A 6,998-nucleotide genomic window follows, 5' to 3' on the forward strand; every position below is an offset into this window, starting at 1 on the left:
ACCCCCCCCCCCCCCCCTTGCCTCACGAGCATCGGGGTTGATGGATTTTTTTGCCATATCTAATCTTTGTTTATACTGGGATGATTTATCTTAATATAGATTTCAGAAAAAATATAAATTTTTGTTCATTGCACTGTTAACTCATCTCTAATACAATACTCGTGTTCAATACACGTACGTTAAGCACTAATAGACAAAAGCAAGAGAGAGGGAATAGGCAGGAATCTAGAGAGGGGGCAGGAGGTGCCACCCAACCTACCAACAGGTAGTGTGAAGCAGGACATAGCCTCTTTCCCCATCTCATCAGCAGGAATTCAGATAAAGATAGAAAGGCAATTAAAGAAAACCCCATATACCTCTCTTTCGTAACCCTACCAAGCTGGTCTTGTCCGAGTACCACCACCTACACATTTCCATGCCATCTTCCTAACTCTTCTCTTAATTTACCACCTCTATTTTTCATCCCATGTTAACTTTAGTTTATTACATCATTTCTTTTACAAATGATTTAGGTAATACATGTTTTTAAAACTTGAAAAGGGATTTTATTTTGTGTTTTTCCTAGATTAGTCCCCGGCTCGATTTAGATAAATATCATATTTTTAGTAAATTATGATAAAAATTGATGAAAAATATGGTTGAAAATAAATTTGAGAAAAAATGAAATTTAAAAAATCGGGGCCCAAACATGAATTAGATTACATCGTTCTTCATTTCTAAGTTAGGGGAACAATATAGGGACACTTTTAAGGAGATAAGCCTATATATTTTCTACTTGAGAAATTTGAACATGAAAACAAATTGATCAAAATTTCCCTATCCTATATTAGTTTGATTTAGATTCAAATTCAACTTTCACTTTTAAATATAGGGTTATTTTTCTTGGCTTGAAATCTGCTTAATGATATCATGCCAAATAAATTAAAAAAATCGAACTTTCATCCAAGTATATTGTTAAGAAGTAGTCTAATGCCTTGTGCGTATAAATATATCATGTAACAAGGATAGCCGACTTTGTTGACTGAAATCTTTAAGTCCAGCATATCCTCAAACTCAGCTGCAGATTCTCTTCTTTTTCCAATTCTGTAGTGTGTGTAATGTACGTAAAAAATCAGCCCAACTTTTGACTAAACCAGATTTCAATTCCAGCCTTTTAACTCCCTAATTTCAGCCCCTATATATATATATATATATATATATATATATATATATATATATTATAATTCAATATTTCTTTCTATTTAATTCCAATATTGATTTTTTTTTTCTTTTTTCTAATAAAGACTTGTATATGCACGTAATAAATAGTGTTTGTATATGCATGACATGACCAAGAAAAAACATATTCGATAGAATCTCAAGTTTTCTCTATAAAATAATTGTAACAGCCATATAATTTCAGAATGGTGATATTTATTTACATGTATCATTGTGTCTATGACCCAAATGGTTTGTGGGTAGCTAAAGTCTTGATTTCACTTGAGTGAGACTTTCAAGAAAGGAAAGAAGAAATTAAGTTCAATAAGTTCTTACAATCCTTGAGTAAGGAGGACTTAACGGACACGATATGAATAACAGGGCCTACCAATTTTGAAATAGGGGTGATGATGGGGACGAAGGACCTAGATTAATCCATATTTACACATGCCAAAGACAGTGCATCCCTTGACTTTATTAATTGGAATAAAGCTAGAGGGCTTTCCCATCCATGTTCTTGGCTGCTAAAATTTGAATTGTTTTCTGTATTTGAAAAAATAAATAAAATCTTCTGCAACATGCACATAAACATAATATAATGTAGAAAATATACATCCCATTCTGCATTCTCCATGCATAATTCCATATTCTATAATTATATGTGTATTTTGCAGAAGAATTAATTTTAAGTTTTCAAATAAAGAAATGAATGTTCAACTCCAGATGCCCTCATGCATGCTTATTGATATGATGATTTAGCTCACGAGAAATTGATCCCCGTGCTTTACTTCACTCTTTTTTCTCCCTTTCTTCCTTTTGAAAGTGAGTTCTCAACCACTGCCTCCATACAATGTTTTATTTCCATGCTGAATCTTTTCTTGTTTTTCTATTAGAACATTTCACACTGTGTGTGTCTGTGTCACAGTCCGTCTTTGAGAGAGGTGGGAATTGCGTGTGTATTTTGTCATTTCTTCTATTTTTTTTTCCTCGTTTCTCTAACTCTATTCGGTGTTATGAATCAGACCAAATTTGAAATCGCTTTATTGAAAGTGGAACTGCTCTGATATCACTTGTTGGGAACGGAGAGGTAAGTATGACACGATATAAAATATTAATCAGACAAGTAAGAACAAGATTAAAGCAAGAAGAGTTATTAACAGAGGAACCGACTAATTTTATTGATTGATAACCAATGAAAAGAAAATTATAATTTCAACAATACATAAACTTTTTAAAAAAAAAAAAAAAAAGTCAAATATATATAGGGATCATTTAAGCCCTAGAAGTAGAGTCGTGGATGAAATATAATTACCAAAAATTTTATTATCTCGATCTTTTTAAGTTCAGCACAAATTTCAATTCCCAATAGAACTTCCAAATAAAACTTCAACTGGAATTTGTCAATAGATTTCAAATAGGATTTCAAAAGTATTCCAAATATAATTCTTCTTAATGTACACTTTAATTAGAACTCTCAATTATTTTCATCAAAAAATTCGTGTCACATTCAATCTAAAAATCTCTACTTTGACACGAATTTCGGTGCAATGAACAAAGTTCCAAATTTTTTTTCCTGGAAAATCAAGTCCGACCGTAGTGAAATCGAATAAACTCTTCAACCAAAACAAAACTTCTCCACCTAACGAAAAATTACCCTTCCTCTTTCACAGTGTCCACAAATGATACCCGAACCCAAACGAGTTCCCAAAAATTTCATAAGGAATTTAAGATTTATCAAATAGGGTCAAAGCACACCCTGTAACAAAATCAACTCTATATGCTTTAGCTGAAGGCCTCTTGTTAGTCTCGACACCTTCAAAAATCCCCAAAGACATGTGCAACCAAATCAGCATCTCCATACCTATCTCCAATATATCTATCCCTAGCAGAATACGATGGAACCGTGGACAATGGTGGCAAAGAAAAATTACCCATATCCTCCAAACTCGACTGAGTAGTATTCTTCATTATGGACCCAGAGTTAAATTCCAAAGGTACAGTATCAACCTGAATCTCCATCACGGTACTAAACATATGCTGACTTTTCTTCACCAATTCTGCTCGACCTTGCAAGATGTATAATTGGAACCTCTTCCACCCCTCCAACACAACACGGACGCCCTTTCGAACCCTTAAGACTCCACTTGTTCCAGAGAATTTGTACCCTTTAGAATCAAGAGTACTCAACTTGACGAGAAGAAAATACTCTTCTTGAAATTTGAAACATGTCGAACCTGGCTAAGTGTTCCAATTGTCCCATCCATCAACTTCAATCTGACCCTACCAATATTAGCTACCCGACAAGATTTGTTGTTTCTCATGACAACGACACCTTGTGTCATCGTTTCATATGCTTTGAATAAATCCCTGATTGGGATACATATGGAACACATAAGCAGTATCCAAAATCTACTCCTTGTCAGGTTTCGATTTCTCATCAAAAATCGTCAAGACATCTCCATCACTCAAATAGTCCTCAATTATGTTTGTCACGTTCAGTGTTTGATTGGTTCCCATGATTTGCAGTTGAAGTACCTTTATTATACAATTTTTTCACAATTTCTCTTAATGTGTCCTTTCTTCTTGCAATATAAACAAACTTTATTGTTGAAATTCACCCTCGACTTATCCTTTCGTCGATCACCATGAATCAAAAGAGCTTCTTCACCTCTGGACTCAAGTCCAATAATATATTTCATCTTTTCCTTTAAGAACAAGGCATCATACATGTTTTCAATGGTGAATGTGTCACAACTGTATAAAATCGTGTCCCTGAACGTCTAAAACTAAGTAGGCAGTATAGGCCAAGTCGTCATCATCGTATTCTACCCCTAACGTTTACAAATCAGTGACGATCTCCTTGAACACGGTCAAATGGTCTTTTCAATGATCCTCCTTTTGCCATGAGATGAGAATACAACTTCAACTTTAGATGTAATTTTCTTGTCAAACTTTTTGGTCATGCACAATTGCTCCAACTTCAACTATAATGCACCTGCTATCTTTTCCTTCAAAATGTTCTAAAGAATGTTGTTAGATAGATGAAGAGGAATCTGCGCCTTTCGATCCTTCTCCTCTATTATCTAAGTTGTGGGCATCCATTCAAATCCCAACAATGCATCATCTAAATTCATCTGCGCCAATACTGCTCGTATCTTCATTTACCACAACGAAACGATCCAAAAGCGGAATTTCATATTTCATGGTTGTTATCGATAACAAAAACCTCAAACAAAATCACAATCAATAGCTCTGAAACTATTAATTCGGATCACATTTGAAACCACTTTATTGAAAGCGGAACAACTTTGATACCACTTGTTGGGAACGAAGAGGCAAGTATGGCATGATATAAAGTATTGATCGTACAAGCAAGAATAAGATTAAAGCAAAAGGAGATATTGGCAGAGAAATCGAGTAATATTATTAATTGACAACCTATGAAAAGAAAAATATAGTTTTAGCAATCCATAAATTGGAAGAAGAGTCAAATATATATAGGGACAATCCAAACCCTAGAAATAGTGTTGTGGATGAAATAGAATGCCTAAAAATTTCCTTATCTTGATATATTTTAAGTCCAACACAAATTTTAACTCCCAATAAAGTTTCCAAATAGAGCTTCGATAATAGACTTCAAATATGACTTTAAAAGCATTTTAAATAAAATTCTTCTTAATCTACAAACTAATTAGAACTCTCAATTATTTTTATCAAAAAATCGGGTCACACCCAAATTCTAACATTGAGTATATAATGCCGTGCAATATAGCAATTATCCTGCAAGTTAGCTGTAACAAATATTTTACAAGGAGTACGAAGAAAAATGCCCACAGAAAAAGAGAATTCTCTAAAAATTCAATTCAACTTTATTAAACTCAGGATGATGAAAAATAACCCACAAGCTGAGTTATAAATCTGAAAAAAATTCAAAAATATCGAAATTTTACCACAAATAGCAAAATCCCAATAATCATACCAAAATAAAATACGTAATAAAAGAAATATCTTGCCAAAAATTTGACTCAAATCAAGTTCATAATCATCTTGAAAATGGTAAAGGAAATATTACCAAAAATGGAATAAAAATGAAAATTCAAAAGGGAAAACAGCGAAATTTGGCCTCGAAATTGACGCCTATGAAGCATAGTTGGATGACCACGGCATGCGCGCCAAAAAGAGCTTTTCGAATTGGAGTCATAATTACAATTCTGATAATCATAGCCAAAATTATGACTAAATTATCAAAACATATTCAAAAACGGCCACAATTAAGAAAAGATCACGATCACTTGCCATCTTTGCACCGATCTATCAACTCATGATATCTTAACGCTATCAACGTGCTATCTGACAGCTCGACATCACTTGACTCAGAACCTCTAGTTTCAAGTGTATGATGTTTTACTTAAATCTAATGATATAATTTATTACTTTTAAAAATTAATACCCAGGCCACGGTTATGAGTCTTACGTAAAAAAGATATGTTTTCACGAATTAATTCGGATTATGGATATAGGAAGAGGACTTTGGACAGATATTAAATTTTATTGCAAATATAAACGATAAATTAATGTAAAATTTAATTTGAATGCATGCAACTGCGTTAACAAATGATGTAGTAGTCTTAAATTATAATTTTTTTCACTCAGTAGGTTTTGCTCCACTTGGTTTTATTATGTTCCTGCAAAGTTTGGCATTTCAAGTCATGACAATCTATTGTACGTTTTTCCTTTGTTTTGATATTTTTCTTTGATGGATTTTTGCCAAGCAAGATTTTTAACTAGGAAGATGTTATTTAAATAGTTATCTAAGGTTGAATGTTGCAAACCAAAGATATAATTATTGATGTCTAGTTTGCTTTTGTAACTCAAATTCGACCCATATACATATTGTTGGTTAGTTATTGTATACCATGTTAATATTTCATTACATACATAATGGATGTTTGGTATGTACGAACAAGAAGGCCATGAGGTATTTCTTTCCAATTCAGTGACCAGGGTGTTGACCTCAAAAATTGCTACAACCTAACTACCAATGGATCTCTAACCATCTCTAACAACCTGTATGTTTGGACACAAATCGTTAGGCATCAAGATAATCTAGCCAATGAGAAAAGAGGCCGATCACAATTGGCAATATGATGGTCAAGTCAACTTACAGCAATTGAGTGTGGAAAAGAAAAACGACCAGAGACTTGGTCAAAAGTTGAGAGTAAAATCAGAAAGGTACCTTTTTCCCTTTATCAATGTGTTATATTTTTGGAGAAGAATACTTGTCGAGCAAGATATTGGATATGTAGCCCTAGTCCACGTGTCACGCTTCTCATTAATTTGTACGAGTCGCTGTTTAGTTATCATAGGTTTACTTGAACAATCGATCTCGTAGCTCCTCATTGATTGTCCATTGATTTCCTTATTCAGACACAACTGCTAGCTTGGATGCATACTCCACCAAATGTATTTGACCATCGTCTAATCCCTACTTGGGGTGCCACGTGAAGATCGGATGGATGACAATAATGACGATGACTCGCCTATGAGGGTGGCTCACATGCGGTTCTTCCATCCATCGCTCTACTGAAATGCCCGGGTGGCCTTTGCTGCCATGTGTTTCTTTGTGAGCCTTTGCTAGATCTAGGGTGTAATATAGGGTTTACCTTTTTGCTTTATGGTTTGATCAATAGAGTATAGTGGCAAAAAAAATTAGCTCACTACTTGATTTAATTAATTTCAACACTAAATTATATATGAACTGTAATCATAGCAAAATAAGTATATAGGAAAAGTTCATCACA

This window comes from Olea europaea, unplaced genomic scaffold, assembly GCF_002742605.1.
Source record: "Olea europaea var. sylvestris unplaced genomic scaffold, O_europaea_v1 scaffold1005, whole genome shotgun sequence".
In the NCBI taxonomy this organism is placed as follows: domain Eukaryota; kingdom Viridiplantae; phylum Streptophyta; class Magnoliopsida; order Lamiales; family Oleaceae; genus Olea; species Olea europaea.